Source organism: Bacillus rossius, chromosome 1 (genome assembly GCF_032445375.1).
Source record: "Bacillus rossius redtenbacheri isolate Brsri chromosome 1, Brsri_v3, whole genome shotgun sequence".
Taxonomy (NCBI): Eukaryota; Metazoa; Arthropoda; class Insecta; order Phasmatodea; family Bacillidae; genus Bacillus; species Bacillus rossius.
In genome coordinates, this window is record NC_086330.1 from 60,429,991 (window position 1) to 60,449,906 (window position 19,916).

At 35.7% G+C, this 19,916-nt stretch overlaps 1 non-coding gene across 1 annotated transcript; it reads left to right on the forward strand.

The window, feature by feature from the left end:
- Positions 1–16,253: 16,253 nt before the first annotated feature.
- On the forward strand, positions 16,254–16,326 carry Trnak-cuu (transfer RNA lysine (anticodon CUU)). Its single transcript has one exon. It is a non-coding gene; the product is annotated as a tRNA-Lys (tRNA).
- Positions 16,327–19,916: the final 3,590 nt, after the last annotated feature.

Sequence of the window (19,916 nt, forward strand, 5' to 3'; positions counted from 1 at the left end):
AAATGTACATGAGGTATTGTATTGTATATCCGGTTCATATGAAAAAGCCATTCGGTGGTATGAAGCTTGGTTATTTAGATGTTGTAACTGCATTCGTCTTCGCCGTTGATCTATTTCTTCTTGGCGTTGTTGAGACGAATATGCTGCTCTTCTTCTTCTCGCTTCTTCTCGTAAGAGTTGAAGTCTCTCTTCCCTTTGATCGGCCAATTCTTCTGCTCGCCTTTGAATACTTCGTTCTCTAAGATGTTCATTATATTCTAAACGTTGTTGATCAGTGCGATTTGATAATCTCTGACGCTCTGCGTTTGCACGTCGAGTATGGCGGCCAATGTTTGAACGTGGGCGAGGCATCACACGAACGGTGATGAACTGTAAAAAATGACAATATAAATTAACCATAACAATTATTTTATAACTCATTCATTAGATATTCATAATTTTTAACGCTAATAAATAAACTCTAATTTTTTGGCATTTCTTAAGTAAAAATATACAATTTTTATCCCATTTTTACGTTAATATTTTTAATATTGTAATTAAAATTAATATTTTTATGTACAAAATGAGGAGTGGACGTAGTTATAAAATAATATTCATGGATTTTATTTTTTAAATCTTAAATTTTTTCTTAATACAATGAAATATTAGTTCTGTAATTATTGTTCCGTTCATAATTGTTTACACAGAATGTATTGAAAAAAAATTAAGTCAATTTATATAAAACCTTCTATGAAAGTTATACTGACTGTTTCATTGATAAAATTACTAAGAAATATATAAAAAAATATAAGTTTTAAAAGCGAATAAAAATTTATAATTAACCAAAATAAACTCAAAATAAACAAATGTATACTTTTAAAACATGTAATTAAATTAATTAAAATGTGAAGTTTTTATTGTAAACAAATAAATATAATATATATAATAAAATAAATATGAAAAACACATTTCCACAGTGTCACATGCTGTGCGATGCCCAGAAACATAAAACTTCTGCAATATTTTATGAGAAAAAGCAGCTAATAATAGGGTAGCTCAACTCACAACGATAGAATGTGGTTAAGTGTCGAAAAACGTGTCTTAGTTAATATATATACTTTAAGAGGATTTTTCGGCCTTGACAATTTTCGCACAACACAGAAAACACGATTTTTCATACTTTGGCACCATAAGGTTTAATGATAGTAGCCTACATAATTCATATTTCCAGTGAAAAAATAAAGTTAAATTATTTCCAAGATAAAAAACTATATGAATACAAAATTCTGAAAATAGTGTTTCATTAAATCACAATTTTTTTATAAAACATAAGTTTACTCACTTTACAGATGAAATCCAACCAATTCCATTCTTTAATTAAACATTTATAAATGATACCATACACATAAACTGGTCACAGTGACACATTTTGTGCTTAATCAATATTTGGCTTATTAGAAAACAAAACAAAAGTGTTAAAAGATTATTGTTGGAAAAATCAACAAACACATTTTGCTATGACAACAGGGTTGATATGACAACCGGTTTGATATATCAACAATTATCATAAAAACGTACGTGATTATAACAAATTATAATAGCAATATATAAGATATAAGCTATAAGATAAGAATTATTTAATTTTCAAATGTATTGTACGAAATGTATTTTTTAATTTAAACGTATTTTTATCAATAGAGTCGAAAGAATATACTTTCAAATTAAATAAAGTTTTTTATTCTTTCTTGAAATATATATATATACATATTTGTGTAAATTATAGTCGTCAAGGCACAATGGTCGAGTAGTAGTCTGCCTTGGGATTCCGAGGCGCGCGGACGTGTTTACATGCGAGTGCATTCGACTTACGTGAGTACAGTTCGTGCCGCGCGATTTCAGAAGTGTTCAATTAGGCTCGGCCTGCTTACATTAATCTACATTGCTACCACAGCCATATTATCCTATTAATATGGATGTGCATACACCTACCAAACGCGTCAACACGCTTAGTGTGAAGTGTCAAACGAAGCCATTCGCCATGGATCTTCACAACTGGATGGACGAGACACTCCGAATAAAAGAAGGCGAGCTGGTGGCTGTCCAAATGGACGGGCGTCAACGCTGCATATTTATCAAGTTAACATCCATGCTCCACTGCGAACGGATCATGAGACTGACTGGCGGTTCATCGCAGATTCTAACAGCATCGGGTGAGTCTATTTTGGCTGACATTGAAATTGCCCTAGACAACCTAAAAACTGTACGTGTGATAAACCTTCCTGTTGAAGTCACTAATGATAATATAGTTAAGGCGCTGACTCCGTACGGTAAAGTATTGTCCTTAATTGACGAACTTTGGGGGGGACACTGCAAATACAAAGTTAAAACCGGTGTACGTGTGTTCAAGATTGAGTTAGATAAGGACATACCATCAGTACTTACGGTCGAGGGTCACACAGGCGTGGCCCTGTACGACGGCCAGCCTCAGACATGCAGTATATGCCACACGCCGGGACATGCGCGGGCCGCCTGCCCCATTGCACCGCGCCGCGACACACCGGCCCCTGCCCCTGCCGCGGCCGGGCGCTCGTGGGCGCAGGCGCTCGTGGGCGGAGTGCGCAGCGCGGCTCCGGACAAGAGTGACACACGTGACACCACAGCGGCGCAGGAGAGCAGCGCTACCTTCCGTAGACCTCCGGTTCAAACCCCAACGGGGGAACACCCGACTGGGAGTGCTCGGGACATGGTTTCAATAAAGGGTATATTGGCAAACACTTCACCATTGCTGGAAATTGGCATGGGGGAGTTACTCTCTACTGAGGGCGGGGATGTTCGTGCAGGAACCACAGACGCACACATTGGGGACAGAGAACAGGCAGATGACGAAATGACAGGGAAACGTGGCGATAAACAACATCCACGTAAAAAAGGGAGTACTGAGGATGTGCGCGGGGAAGGACGTACAGGGAAGAAATTTCGTCAAAACAGTCGAAGTCCCAGACGGAATAAAATTGTCCCTGACAGCCCTCAATCACAACGAGCTCACTCTCTTGCCGTAGCCAAACAAGCCATAGGAAAGTGTGAGGACTCACACGGCTTGCCTTCGGTGATAACTCCATAAACGTTCGTCAATAAGGAGGGGTCATGGCCAGCGTTTTGACAGTTGCAACTGTAAATGTCTGTGCCATGGAGATGGCATGCAAATACCGTGTGTTATATACACTAGCTTACGCTCACGCCATCGACGTAATTTTTTTACAATAATTACCAATAAATCAGATCCCGCACTTCGATAACTGCAATGTGTATACAAATGTTGGCACCCACGGAAGAGGTACGGGTATCATTACACGGAATGGATATCAGCTTATAAATATCCGAGCACACCCCTCGGGACGAATCATTGCGGGAACTCTTGTCATGCCTTCTCTACCACCTGGAAATGACTTGCTGGAACTAGCTCTATGTGTGAACGTGTACGCCCCTTCGGGCTCACAAAACAGGCAAGCCAGGACGAACTTTTACAGACAAGAAATATTACCATTCTTGGAAGGTGACCGCAACAAAATAATATTTGGTGGTGATTTCAACTGTGTGCTGAACCTTATTGACCACCATGGAGGAGCATATACGACTAACACAGCGTTACAAGATTTAGTCTCAGCCATACAAGTTGAGGATGCAGTTGATATTCTGCTAGTTCCTCGACCCCACTTTACGTTCCATGGCCATGCGTCTAGTACGCGGTTGGACCGGTTTTACTTTTCCAAAAGCAACCGCAATTCAGTGGTCAGTTATGACGTCATACCGGCGGCCTTCACAGATCACTCCCTTGTACTTTGCACTCTCTCTTACCCCACACTCAACCCTGTTCGCGGGCGAAACTACTGGCGCCTGCAGACACGATTATTGGGACAAGATGAGGTGGATGTAGAATTCCAGCAACGATGGATATTGTGGACTAGGCAGAAACACCGATACGCTGATGTCGCGGAATGGTGGGAACATTGTGTAAAACCGGGCATTCGTCGCCTCTTTCAATACCACGGAGCACGTGTCCGACGGGAGCAAGCCTCACTCTTGTACCTATATGAGCGGGCTCTGCGAGATCTCGGCGCGGCAGCTATAACAGTGACGAACGTCAAGGCAAAAGAGCGTCGGCTCAAAGAAAAAATTATGACCATTCATAGGAAATATATGGAAGAACGGCTGCACTTCCTTCACACAAATAGCGCATTACAAAATGAGAGGCTCAGCTTATATTCCTTGGCAAACGAACAAAAATGTAAGACTAAACGACAGATTGACGCGTTGACGACAGCTGATGGCAGTACTCTCCGAGACACAACGGCCATTGCGACCGCCTTCCGTATTCATTATACCGACTTATACTCGGAACACCAGGTCGATTTTGACGCCGGAACTTCCTTCATACAACGAGTAACAGCCCGCCTGAGCGACAATGCGCGGGATCTTCTGGAGAGTGAGATTACAGACGAAGAAATTGCGCAAGTTGTTCATGATGCTCCGAAAAGAAAATCTCCGGGAAAGGATGGAATACCGTATGAATTCTATCAAACATACTGGACAATAATAAAAACCGATTTTTGTAAAATGGCACGTACAGTGCTTCAACGCGGTGCCCTTTGCAAGTCTCAAACAAACGGTATCCTGGTTTTAATTCCAAAGAAAAATAAACCGATAAACCTGGTAGATTACAGGCCTATAACTCTACTGTGCACGGACTATAAAATCATGGCCCGTACAATTGCACAAAAATTGAAACGTGTACTGCCCGAACTCGTTGGACCCGAACAATGTTGCGCAGTTCCAAATAAATCTATTATACAGGGGATTGCGGTACTACGTGATGTACAGCTCCTTGCCAAATCCTTGCCCGGTCCAGTGGCATTACTCAACATTGACCTTGATAAAGCCTTCGACAGGATACACTGGGGTTTTCTCGACAGACTCCTAACTCATGTCGGATTTCCACAAATTAAGGTCCGCATGCTTCACACTCTGCGTAAATGCTCTACGACGCAGATTTCTATTAATGGGAAACTGGGCGAAGAAATTAATATCCGCTCTTCCGTGCGTCAAGGGTGCCCCTTGTCCATGGCACTGTTTGTACTGTATATAGAACCATTGCTCCGGACACTCCATGAGACTTTAACAGGAATTAGCATTGCCAGCCACCGGATCACATGCAGTGCCTATGCTGACGATGTTACCTGCATAATTCGGAGTGAAGATGATGTACTCAGGACATCAGCCGCCTTGACCAGTTTCAGCCAAGCCTCTACCGCCCAAGTAAATGCCGTAAAAAAAAAATAGTAGACCTCAAGATGGCGCCCCATCTGCTGCAGCAGGTGAGGCCATACACCAGAACCGAAACATTACGCACACTAGGAATCACCTTCATGCAAAATACAAGACAAATGGACAAGGTTAATTGGGACTCTGTGGTGAACAACGTACGAGGAACACTTGTAGCTGCACGTCTACGAAATATAAACATTATTCAGAGAGTGCACATAGTTAACATGTACATGTTATCCAAATTGTGGTACGTCGCACAGCTGATTCCCATGACTCGTGGTACAGAGGCACAAATACGACAATATGTCGGTTGGTTCGTATGGCATGGATTTCTATTCCGAACAGGTCGTGAGCAAATTACACAGAAACCTCATATTGGTGGATTGGGGCTAATTGACCACCATCTGAAGGCCAAAGCCCTGTTTGGGAAAACTATTGTCCAACGATTAATGACCGACGATGTAGTCTTCGCGGCATTACATCACGCCGTGTGGACGAATGAGAGGCTTCTTCCGCGCACCTATATAGTAGCACTTCATGACTTGCGATCGCAGATAAATGAATTGCCCGACGGGGAGTGTGTAACTACCCCGCTATTATACGACAAATATTGCCAAACGGTCAAAATTACTCCCAAAATACAATCAAAATGGCCGTACTTCAACTGGACGCGTATATGGAAGAACATAGCGGACGACGAATTATCAACATCTCTCCGAGCGTCAGCTTTTGCCTTTGTCAATGATCTCACCCCTACGAAGATTAGAAGACGACAAATCTCCCTCGACAATGACGACATTTGTGACCTATGTGGCCAATGTGATACAGCGCTTCACCGAGTCTCTAGTTGTGTCTACTCTAAACCTCTGTGGCTCTGGTGCAGGAGACGTGTAGCAAGACAACTCAATGTCCCGATCCATGACATAATCGTACAGAAAATTTGCTTTTTTGATTTCACAGTGTTTCCGACCGTCAAACGTAGAGCAATAGTGTGGCTCATCATGAACCTGCTTGACTTTTCCTTACACACCCCAACGCCGTATTCTGTACGTGACTTTGTCGACCAACTTCGCCGTGCCCGGTGGAGTATGATCAATTACAAAACGTTGCAACCTCGGTTTGGTCCTTACCTGTTTTTCTTTTGATCTGTGTACCGAACCAAGTAATGTAATGGTAATGTCTGAGTGAATGTAAAATGTAAAATGTAAAATGTGAAAGGGTGGGCATGCGCACTTGAGCCTCTGCCCTATACTTTTCCTATGTATATGTACCATGCCACCTGCATGAAGCTAATTGTAAAAAAAAAAAAATAAATAAAAAAAAAAAAAAAAAAGTAGCCTGATGTGCTTGAACTTCGACAATATGGTACAGCATCGTCGAGCGTGGTCACAACTAAGTTGGGTGACCATGATATTTAGTTATAGAAACTTTTTTTTCCGACTTTTCCGGTGGATTTTCCCAAACTTTTATTTCATATAAACACTCTTCTGTTAAGATGCAATGTTCTGTAAAAATTTCAATCCAAACCATCGTATACTTTCCGAGTTTTGCGGCCAAATACATACGGAAGCTAAATTTTTATATATATAGATAATGAAGTAAATTTTAAATAATTCTTTACAATATTTTCGATAGTATTTACTGAATTTAAAGATGTCAGACGTAATTCAAAATGTTGAAGTCGGTTTTTATAAAAGTCTTATTAAAATTAAATTAAGTAAATCCTTTTACAAATTTTAAACATTTCCCCGATTTTGTGGATGATTATAACGGATTTTCAAAATGTCAGCCAAAATTCAAATGGCTAAATCCGTGTATATTAAAAAAACATTGTTATCATAACAGAATAAGTGTGTAAAATTTCAGTTCCCTAGTTCAAGCGCAAGTGGTTTCAATTTAACTTACAATATTTGGACTAAACAGACAAACAAACATGTGAAGATAAATAAAATCTTGTAAAAATAGAACTATGTGCCTCTGATTTTAAATAATTTCATAATAAATATTTTTTCCTTTTAAAATAATAATGACATAAACTAAATCTAGCTTTTCATTTTGTTTTGTTTATCTGTACGAAATGATTTAAGTGAAAAGTTTCTGATGTTATTATTCTAAAACAAAAATAGTTAAATTTAAGATGGTAATCCCAGGGTAATTTAGTCCTAACATTTTTGTGATATCTAAATTGTTCCGAAGTTAAGTTAATAATTATGTACTAAAATCATATTGCAAGGCAATCTTTGATGGGTGATGGGTGGTCTGCTGGAGGCTTTCAGTTTGTCGTGTGGCTAGAGGCGTTCTTAGCTGGCAACATACGGTCTCTGATGAATGGTCGCTCTTGAAATTTAGATTCTTTTGATTATGACAATTTATTGTTTAGTTTAATAAAGTGATTTTTGTTTTATAAATTGATAAATAATTCCATACAATATCTTAAATATAATTATGCTATACTTGTTAGTTGTCCCTCGCCATAACTTAGTCATTGTGGATTATAAAGTGTTTTTAAAATTAATTTTCGGTCGTTTAAATATATGTTCAGTATTATCTTCAACTTGGAAGAAATTAAGACATTAATAATTTTTACGTAACCTATTTTTAAATTAGTTATTCTCCTTAATTTATTATTCTTGCTCCTTAAAGTGAAACAAAAAAAATTACAGAAGAGCTTGAAAGAAACAATAACTTTACTTTATTAAGCTAATAAAAATAACTGCCCATCTTATTTATTTAAATAAATATTTCGTTAAAACTTACGAAGTCTCTGAGGCAGTACCACATAAATTAAAATTGAAACAAATTTATTTATAATGAATTTTGAAAGATGGCAAACTTTCAATAAAAGTATTTGTTTAAGTTTTTATTTGTTGATCATTTTCCTTCACTATCACTAAATAAAAGCTTGTTCAACATTGTTATAATAAATGAAATTTAATGTTGGTATTTAATGGTGTAAAAATTGGCAGTATGTATAACTTTATCCATCGCGCCGGCCGCCAAAGAGGTAATTCATTCCTCCATGTTACTTTCCCTTTCCGCAAGGGCACTCTCCTTCAATTTTTGATGGGTTTACACATGATGAGAGAGTTTCACGCCAGCAAATGTGCGTTCTATCGATTGTCGGCATAATTCTTTATCCCTCCTCCCAACTCCCCCCCCCCCCCCCCCCCCCTGGGACGGTTCGTTGTTTGGTCGAGCCTTTGACAATCGAACCATGAATTTAACTAGATCGATCTCGTAACGGCTTTATCTCACCTGGATCCTTTGTGTATTTTGAAAGTAGGCGGAGTGTACGCTGCTAATAAACAGGAAAGCTTTGGTGATCGACATTCAATCCACCAACGATAAAGGATCCCTAAATCTCTCAGCGTTTATTTATTTGTTTACTTAAAAATTCAAATTATATCGTGCAATAATAATGAAGCTCAAAACTGGTAAAAATTAATTGCCCTTTTTTTCTTATGTTGAGACAATTATTAATTTTTAAATCTATTCGTCAATTATTCTGTTAAAAATATTCCACTGCGAAAAATAACTGTAGCAATTAAAACGAAAATAAAAAATTAAAAAAGAACAAGGGGATTTTTTTTTATATTTTCCGGAATTTATTTATTTATTATTTAATGGCAGTTTTAGCCGGGCGTAATAAATAATTTCGAGAATAAGTTTTTTTGTGACTTAAAATTAATTTAGTTTCGTGTCATAAGTTACAAAGTGAAAAGGAATGAGATAACTTCATAGACTAACTTCGAAGACATTTGTGTTAAAATCCAAGCAAACTGTTATGACTGTGTTAAACATTTTCACAAAATAACATACACGTAATTTACATTACTGAACCTTAGTTGAAAAATCGCCATTTTGATAAAAACTAATAGTTATGTGTTTTTTGTCGCACGTTTGTCTGCAAAGTTCAGGTAAATAAGTTAATAACTGCTAAAAGTATTTAAATGAAACTTTAGTATTCATTATTTTAAAACCTGGTTCTATATCTAAGGTAATGTATTGTTCATTAACGTAAACCTAATGAAAGTAAAACGCATTTCCATATTTAAACTTTATACATACTTAAAAAATTCGTTTCTGTTGGGTGCCTAAACAGTGGCACTGATGTTTTATTATTGTTTGATAAACAGAATTTGTGCTTTGAGGTTCTCCAGTATTGGACAGCAATTTTACGTTTTGTATAATTTGTGAATTTTTTATTGTTGCGCTTGGCTCCGTGGCTCCAGAGAAAACGGAACAATCAGAAAGCAACATTTTTAACCAGACTTTTGTAAATATTTTATATGTAAAAACATTCTTCTTAAATCAACGACTGAAATGGCGTAAGGTTTATGAGAGGCACCGTAATAATCGGAGTGTGTTAGCTACCTGAGATGGCATCCATCACTTATTTTATGCTCATGATACGCCGCAACCATGCTAGCTAGTAAGGTAACAATTGCCGAACTAGAGAGTACTGTAATAAGGTATAATCAGTAAGTACGTGAACACCGTAAGTCCCTGGCGTACCACTGACATCTGTCATTAGTAACATTTACAAGACGCCAAGCCCATCATTTAAAAAAACTGTGTAACTAATAAGTCAATTCTAAAGTTTTAAAGAAACTTAATTCTTCTTCAATTTAAAAAAAAATTGGTTGTCTGTAAAGTTGGTTTACGGACGATAGTTTAACGTGACAACGTCATAACAAAACATTGATGAAATGATTGCATACTTATATGAATAAAATTGAAAAATTTTTATTTTAAAAATAAATGAATAAATACTTGAAATTTTACTGGTAATCAAATTTTTAAAATGCAAGAATAATTCATCTTTATTGCTGAAATTGTTGTTGTAATAAGCAATGAAAACCACATTAACTTTTCACTTAACTTTATAAACAGTCGACGAAACAGTTCACGTGTAGATGACTTGTAATTAATTTTAAAAACTGGCGTCTAGCTATAAAGTTTAAATATAATTATGAACAAGTTTTCATATAAATAAACTGTATTCAAATATTTATCATCAATTATATGAATCACCATTATTTTTTAGTCAATTTTAACATAACCTTTTATTACTGCACTCGCCGACAGATGCTACTTTTATTAATAAATAGCTGCAGTACCCGGCTTTGCCCGGGCTGAACACAGGGTAAAGGGGTCCTTTTTTGAAATCAGATGTAGACAGTAATTATTGTCTTCTTTATTTGAATGTCAAGAGTGAAAAATAATTTATATCACTGGCAGAACCCGGTAGACGTTGTTCTGCCAATGTTTAGTTATTTACCTCTATATATCTAAAAATTGGTGGTCTGTATGTAATGTAGACTCTATAAAGCACTATAGATTACTTATATGGAAAAGATTCCATTATCTAGCTAATGCTTGGCATGCGTTGCAATGCCTCATTCAGTTTTGTTTTGTAATATGTTTGAAGTAGTTACACATAAACAAATCATCTATGCATCTCTCTACATGTATATCTTTTTCTCTATCTACATCTATATATCTATGTATCTCTCTATCTTTATGTATCTTTCTATATCCACATATATACATCTATACCTCCCACCATCTCTATCTCTTCTACATACCAATCACTATATAGCTCTATGCATCTATGTATCTCTTTATCTAACTCCATTTCATTCCCTATACCTAGCTCTATCTCAAACTATCTCTCTGTCTCTCTCAATCTCACTCTATCTCTGTCTCTCTTTTATATTTAATGAAATTGTGTCATACGTGCGCACTGATACAACGAAAACTGACGAAGTGCCGCTATATAATATGAAATAAACACATTTATTGAAACGACTCTCGGGCTACCTATTGTTTATATCACACATGAACTGAAATGTCTGTGTTTGTATTTTATTCAGTTCAATCCTGTGAATTATCGCTGTTTATAATTAATTCAGTTCAATTCTGTAATGTGTGCGCACTCATACACCGAAAACACATGAACTACAGCTAAACTATAAGAAATACACACATTTTTTGAAACGATTCGTGCTCCAACTATTGCTATACCCTCTCAGAAACCTTCACGGGAATGCGCATAACAAGTCACCAAAATTTCATTGCAATCGGATGAATGGTATAGGAACGCATAAGGCACAATCAAAATAAAATTCAAGACATGACAAACGCATCAAATGATGGCACGTTTAAAATTCAAGGCAACTCTATCTATTTAGGAAGTTAAGAACTTAACTGCTATTAGCGCCATTAGTTCACTAGCCGCCGCGAGCTCCACTAAGTGGGCTGGTCTCACCAAGGAGAAAAATATGAATTTGCAAGACCTTACTATGTATGTGATCGTGTGGCAGACATAGAGAAATGAAGCTCACTCACTATTTGTATGTCTATGACATGAATTTTTATGTTATAAAATTTAATTATCACACTTTCAATCCAATATGGAGGGAATTTCACATGAATATGTAGCCTATGTGTTAATCCAGGTTATAAACTATCTGTTTGCCAAATTTCAATCAAATCCGTTCAGCCGTTTTTGCGTGATTGAGTAACAAACATCCATCCATCCATACCTAAAAACTTTCGCGTTTATAATATTAGTAGGATAAAAGAATAAATACTTGAAATTTTACTAGTAAACAGATTTAAAAAATGCAAGAATTATTAATCTTTATTGCCGAAATTGTTGTAATAAGCAATGAAAACCACAGATTAAAATTCGTCGAGAATATTTTACGTGTTTATGTCTTCCAGTGCTCAAAATGATATGCAATTGTGGCCCCGGGCACGTAATTTTATTTATAATTCATTAATAATAACGCCCTTCGCGATAAACAAAGGAAAATATGTATTAACGAGTGCCTGGTTGTAGCGGCAGCTAATAGATAGCGCGATTCGTTCGGTTCGCGTCCGTCATCGTATATGGCAGCAACGTATAGGAATAATATTATTTAGTTTTTATAATACGATTTTATAACAAATACGCATCCCAAATACTTACACCAAAATTATTTATAATTTGTTAAAATATTTTTTAAAACATTGTGCAAAAGATCCCGTGTGTAATTTGAATTATTATGTGTAACTGTAAAACACCATTGTTCGTACAAAAACGTTTTTGAAAATTCAAAATTACTTTTAAATAACCGTACCGATTGTGCTGAAAATCGGTGGACGATCGTTAAATTCCATAATATTATAAATTCAAACGACGAAAACATGATTGAAAAGTCAAATCGATGGTTGTTCCAATTGAGTGGAAGAGAGATATATGCGGCGCAAGCGTACAATGAGCGTAACGGGACACATCGTAGTGGGACTATGTGCGTTATGGGACACTTTTTGCGTGCATGCAGCCGGCGTTCATCGATTTATTAGACGTTGTCACGTAAAAAAACATAATTTTAAAGTGTGATAGAAACATTTAAAATCATACCCACACTGACTTAAAGCTAAGATTGTCCCGAATCTCAGTGCTCTTCACTGAATGTTCCTTGTGTTCACCACTGAACTTGCTATTTGGCCAAACTATTAACATTTTTAAAGAATACCCATAGTATTATGAAACAGAAACAGATTTGGAATATTCCAATATAACATAGATATTTGTGTTAAAGGTGCTCACCCTAACATAAAAAACATTAACAAGCTAGAGCTCACACGGAGGACTTAGTGATTTTGTCTAATGGAGTCCATTGTTTTTGCAGATTATTTAACATTGATTTCTTAACCAAGCGAGCCAATTTTATACTGTAAAGTGATAATGGAAAATGATATTTGTAGTTTTTACAGTACAAATCGTTCTGTATTTTCTTGCTTATTTCAATCTACTACATATAAGTATAATTTAAAACTCTTTATTTGCAAGTCTATAACTTTTTTTTATTTTACCCTGCATGTTTCATGTTTGTATTGACGTATATTTCTCACATCACAACACTACTGTAAGGAACAGTGATATTTCAGTTCAAGGTGGAATTCTAATTAGTTTAACATTATTGTTATCACCGTACATAACTAGTGCAAAAATAATAGTAATATAATTTACCTTATAACAGAATAAGTGTGCAGCAGTAGCAGCACAATGGTTTCAATAATATTATTTAAATTTTATATACTTATATTATTACCTACAAGGTGATATTTTAAATAAAATCTAGCTTAAATGAGGCCATTTAAAACTATAACATAATGTTTAGTAACATTTAACACATGTGGAACGACTTTATATTGTTTACTAGCTGAAGTACCCGGCGTTGCTCGGGATAAACCCCCCTTGGGAGCTAATTTTCGGGAAACCTCGCTCTCAGTTAATGGTTATGTAATATAAGGAAAATCACTGCTGAGTTTTAATTCTGTGTGACCTTCTCTTGAATAACGGGCAATTTGGATCTTTAACGCTCCCACCAAATTTTGTAGAACTCTTTGCTGAAAATCTCTCGTTTTGTATCTAATTTTCGGAAAATCTCGCTATCTTTTGATGACTATGTTTTATAAAAACAACTCTGCTGAATTTCAAATATATGGGAAACATATTTAAAATACGGCATATTCTGATATTTAACGCACCAGCAAACCCCAGTGGGAGCTGATTTTCGTAAAATCTTTTCTTAGTGCACCCGTCAGGTAAAAAGTAATATTTTTTTTTTTTTTCAAATTTTAAATCTTTAGGTCTATCAGTTTAGGCTGTAGTACGTTATCAGTCAGTCACGGTACAGTTTTATAGGTATAAATTATTATAAAAATTTATTTACCTATGTTTAATTCACCCCTTAAGGGCTGAATTGCATTAAATGATAAAATTGAGGTGGTAATTTTTATATGCTTATTCTTGGTACCTAATATATATTCTTATGCTTGATTAGATTTGGAGATATAATTATTTTCCTTAAAACCTTATTTACCCCTTGTGAATCACTTAAGGGGATGAATTTTACAAAATTATAAAATTGCTTTTGGTATTATTCGTATGTTGATTACTGGTTACTAATATATTTTCTTCATTATATTCGAAGATATAATTAATCATACTAAAACCATGTTTACCTTTTTCACCCATTATGTGTTAATTACGCAAAACTGTAAGATTATGGTTGTTAGTTTTCGTATGCTTATTCTTGGCACCCAATATCTATTTTTATGCTTGATTAGATTCGTATACATCATTATTTATTTCAAAGACTTTATCACATCTTTTCACCCCCTTATGGGATGCATTTTCATAAATCTTTCCTTAGTGCTCACCTCCTCTTCGAAATTTCACGCTTATAGACCCAGTGGTTTAAGCTGTGCGTTCTGTGTCAGTTAGTGTTAAGAATTTTTTGAAGTAGATAAGTCTTTCGTAGAGAAATAATACTAGCAATTTTATAGTTTTAAAAAATAATTAAATTTTCAGATATTTTGTTGTATTTTTTTTTTGTTTATTTATGCAGGAGGGATTTATTAGACTTTTAAATTACTAGCGAAATTATTTTATTCATTTTGCGTTATCGTTTCGTATGTATTGAACTTAAATAATATTAAAATCCAGTCTGGGGTAAGTAAACTTGAGCCATATTCGCCTTTCCGCGGACAACTTAAAATTTTAAGAGTTGCCTGTATATTAAGTAATCGCTGTTATCACAGCCAATCAAGTAATTGTCCTTTAGTGTTTTAATTCAAAGTAACTTGTAATAATCCACTTTGAGGGTGACAATTATTTTTAATTGATTTGAAAACTTCAAAATAACTTACTTTGCGGCTGTGTCAAATAAAATGATAAGTAATGAAACCTTAAGGCATACACATAAACGGTATTAAATGACATTTGTGATTAATATCGTGGAGGGAATATTATTAAATTAATTTTAATTTTAGGCTTCTTGGGGTTTGAATTCAAGTGAAAACTGTTTCGTTGCATTTCATTATCATGATCTTTAAAAATTTTTAACATTTTACATGCAGTGATATTTTTTGAAAAATCTTTGAGTGAAAGTGATGCTATAAGAACTTCAAGTTAGCCCTTGTCAATGTGCTTATGGAATTTTTATTTTCTTTGACTCAAGCTTTAACTGAACCAATTTTCGTATGAATGTTGACCTGGAGAAATAAAGATAGTAAATATCCGAATATCCTTTATGTAAAACCAAACTACTGACGAAACTTCAATGTACAAGTTGAATGAGGCAACGGCATAACTATAACCAAATTTAAATGTTAATTTAAAATATTTATTTTACGCGGGAAAGTTTAACTAGTTAAAATTTAAATGTAAGTCATATTCAAAATAGTTACTTTAATGAGAAAATTTGCTTTCAAGTGACGCACAACTCTTGCTGTTGGCGTAAGTTGTTTGAATATAGAAAAAAAATATAAATATATATATGTATATATATTAATTCCCTCCCAACAAAACTACAGTATCTGCCACTTTATGATGCATCTAGTTCACATGACATTGCACAGAGAACAGCAAGGTAGTTTTCCATAGATATTTATCTGGATTTCCTCAATAGTTTTAGACAAGATATTTTTGGGTACTTTGGTTTCCCGAAAACAAAAATATTAAAAGACGATAAAATTTTAAAAAAATCATAACTTAGGACATGAAATATTATTTTAGCGCGATTATATAGGGTTTTTTTTTTTTTTCACTCATCACGCTTATGTCATATGCAGATGGAGCACTACAGCTCTGGTCGGACAGTGCTGCTCCACGTGACTGCACCATCGGCAAGTGACGTCATATTTCACGTGACCAATCAAATTTACTGATCCGCATATCAGTCAGACGAGACAGCAATACAGTGAATCACTATACTGATAGCTTGCGGAAAGAAAACATGTTTTATTTATTGCGATTGACGCTTCATGTTATGCACTGAAAGTCGGTTGCGTTACTTTGGTTGTCTGCGGTTGATTTAACATTGAAACCCACTTAAAGAAAATAATATATACATGTTAACCGTTTTTACATTAAAAATCCAAATTTTATGAAAGCCCGGCTAGCTCAGTCGGTAGAGCATGAGACTCTTAATCTCAGGGTCGTGGGTTCGAGCCCCACGTTGGGCGGATAACTTTTATAGTCACAAGTTTTCTATTGGATTTAAAAGAAGAAACTGCAAATAATTTGAGAAAAAATAGATGGACAATACATTTACAATGTACTGAATACGTATGTTAACTGAAACAATACAAACACTTTATTTATTTAATTTATTTATTCATTCCTTGAAACAGATACAGATAAAAGTATTATTATCCTGAAATAGGCTAGACATATTCATATGCAACACCTATAACGTCAATGTGATATTTCAGCGATTACACATAAAAAGGGGGTTGTCTGTAAAGTCGGTTTACGGACGATAATTATACGTGATAACGTCATAAGAAAACATTGATGAAAAATTGCATACTTTTTAATTTTCAAACATTATTTACAGTTTTTGCAAATCTAATTTAAAACATTTTTTCAAATATTATCACGAACAATTAGTTAAAAAGCCCGCCTTAACCTGTTTGATATTATAGAAGATTTTCTCGCACGGTGGTTGGCAGTTTCTTGCATGCTCGGCTCAAGAGGAACGTGACAATGAGTCATGCTTTTACGTGCGTGCAGCTGGCGTTCATCGATTTATAAGACGTTATCAAAAAATGTTTTGGTCATATCCTATAACTGGTTGACAATGTAGGTATGTCATAAAAAGCATCAAGAACGGACAAAGAGATAAATGCACAAACACACAAAAATAAGACATAATCAGTCAAAATAAGCCAATGTTGGATAGCTTTCTGTAAGGTTTCGTATTCCTATTTTGGTCCGATATTAAGGTTCCTCTAATGGCATAGGTACCAAAATCTTTTAATCATTCTTCTCATTTACGAAAATCATTCAAAGAAATTTTATGTTGATATTTTGGTGTTTTTTACCATGGGTCTTGCATTTCATTTTTGAAGCTTTCAATTCACAAAATTATTCTACACGGCCATTATTTAACTCAAATCAAGTCACTTGGTTTCTTTTAATTAATTTTTTTAATTTCTGCAGCTTCAAGACTCACTTCAGCCATATGTTTTTTTAGCTTCGTTTTGTCGACGTGAAACTAGCCAATTACAAGTAAGCATAGAAGACATGTCGTTCTGAAGAACTTGTAAAACCCGTTCAGTGTGAATGAGAAATAACCCCGATAGGAACATGTTCAGCATGCATGTGACAAGTTTCCGAGTTAAACATATTCCGGTGAAGTAGTTAAAAGCGGCGTATAACCATGGCCTAGGATTGATATTACATCACATGGCCACGCGCAATACATTATTCAAGCTACTTGATCACCAACGAGCTGTGCATAAATTGACGGCCCACCCTGTACTATCATACCTTTCCTCTCCCTGTGGGCGCGATGCCGTAGAAATCACTGCCATCGAGTTCCAGTGTTTTCTGGAATTGCAGTGCTGACCTTAGCACGACATTTCTTCTTGAATTAGAACATGTCGTTCGATAAGCTGATGATATCAGGCACCGTCATACGAAATGCATTAAACTATAATGGTTATTTACTTAGAACCAAATTATAAATGTTAATTTAAGAGCGCTGTTACGCGTCCATGGCTTAACTAGTGTAAATTAATATATTAAAGTGACCATGTTCAAAAAAGTTACTTGCAAATGTTTGCAAGGCTACTGGGAACACTTGAAGTCGTTCGTTACTTGAGTGACTCCATTTAATGCCTGAATATTTCATTGATTCCACAACTTGCGCTTTAAAAAAATCATTGTATGATGACCACTACGTCATATAATTTAAAATAATGCTTTGCCAAAATATATTTTAGTGATGACAAATTCAGTTTTTGGCATTTCATAAATTGTATTTAAGCGTTCTGATGTTATGTGCGGATTCACTAGAAAGTACTATAAACGACAGTGTAATAATTTTTTGGTGTTTGCATGATTTCGCAGCCAATGTCTGGTAAATTTAATGGGCCCAGTGGACTGTCGCCGCATCGATGTCAGAGGATGATTCCCTGACGTTTCGGCTGGCACTGCATTCAGCCATCTTCGGAGTGGCTGTGGCCTCCTTGGTCGATAATCGCTACCACGTACGATAGAGACTAAAACGTCGAAAGGAATGTCGCAGAATTGTCCTTCAACTTTGGAGTAACTACAACCCACAAGCCCAAACATAATAATAGTGAAAAATTATACTGACCAAAAACTGTACGTAATCAACTTCAAAGTACAGCAAAATAAATTGAGTCATTTTTTTTTATAGTTTCAGGAAGTGACTTAGGCCTACGTTCTTTAAAATAACTGGAAGTTATTAACCAATTAATTATTGTGAAATATCCACGTGTAAAATTTTAGCAGTATGTGAAAGCGATAACAAATATCTAGTTATTGCTGCTTTTTCCATACAACTACTATTTATGTTTTCAAATGAAAAGTATTAATATGCGGTTAACGGTTGTTTATAGCCGAATTCACAGCACTGTGGGAGTGAACTTGGGATATTTGTAATTTAGTATTGGGCACACAGGCATTGTAACTAGTAGCTTGTAAATGTAATTACTAGGATATTTTTTTTAATCCCAAAGTTAAGCGCATAATTGTGTGCCATAACCGGCTAAATATTTATAATATGAACGATTCTTGTAATTGTAATTTATTTCTTTAAACCAGCTCAAAAATTTAAATGAAAACAACAGAATTGCTAACATGGAGCTCGAAATAGCTCAATCTACCTAGTTTCTATCAAGAAAAAAGCTTGATTTATTTCCCCTTTTTCGAAACAAAATATAATTTTATAATATTTACCAATCAAGAAGATAAAGTTGTTGATGTGAGAACCAAACGTCCACTATTATGTATCATTCTTTATCATAGCCTTTTAAAATAAACAGGTGTATTTCACAGGATGGAAGTGGTATCAATAACTGTTACTTGGAATTCACAGTTTTGTCCATCTCTACGGTATAAATGGTTTAATAAACACACCATACAAATGCAATAAATTTATCATGGGTTTATTTTTTTTTTACATGAATGCAGGAGTGATAACACAAATTAATAGGTGTTATCTTCCCTGTTGGTTATTTCTAATTGCGCTTATACATTAGCGAGGTGCAACGCACAAACAAGGCTGGGCTCTTGAGCTAGTGGCAAGCCATCGCAGGAGAAAGTACCTACCTACCTACCCCCTCCAAAGTCAAGGGCCGGGTCGTTGATAGCATAGGTCACGGTCGACCCGCGCGCGCCGCAGGACGTCCAAGTGGCGATAAGGCTTGGTCGAGGGAGGCCGTTAAGTCCTCTTTATGGGGGCTGTTCTCACGCGGGTTCTCCTCCTCGTCCCTCAGAGGCCAGCGGTGTATCGCCGGACGCACTAAGGCACCTGTTACGTGCGCCAGGACTTAGTTTCTTCTTCCTAATTCTCCTCCGCAGAAGTGCCAGAATTATATGCCTCGCTAAGGAAAATTGGGTCCGTATCCAAACTCAATTTTCTTTTTTTTTTTTTTTTTTATGAATCAGAGATATTCATGTAAAATCACAGGAAATTTCTACAAAATTGTTTATGCAGTAATCCTGGGTTCGGATTCATACCCGGGAATTTATGCTTTGTGTTTTTCCAGTTACCTCCAATAGTTGAAGTTATTTAACCGTT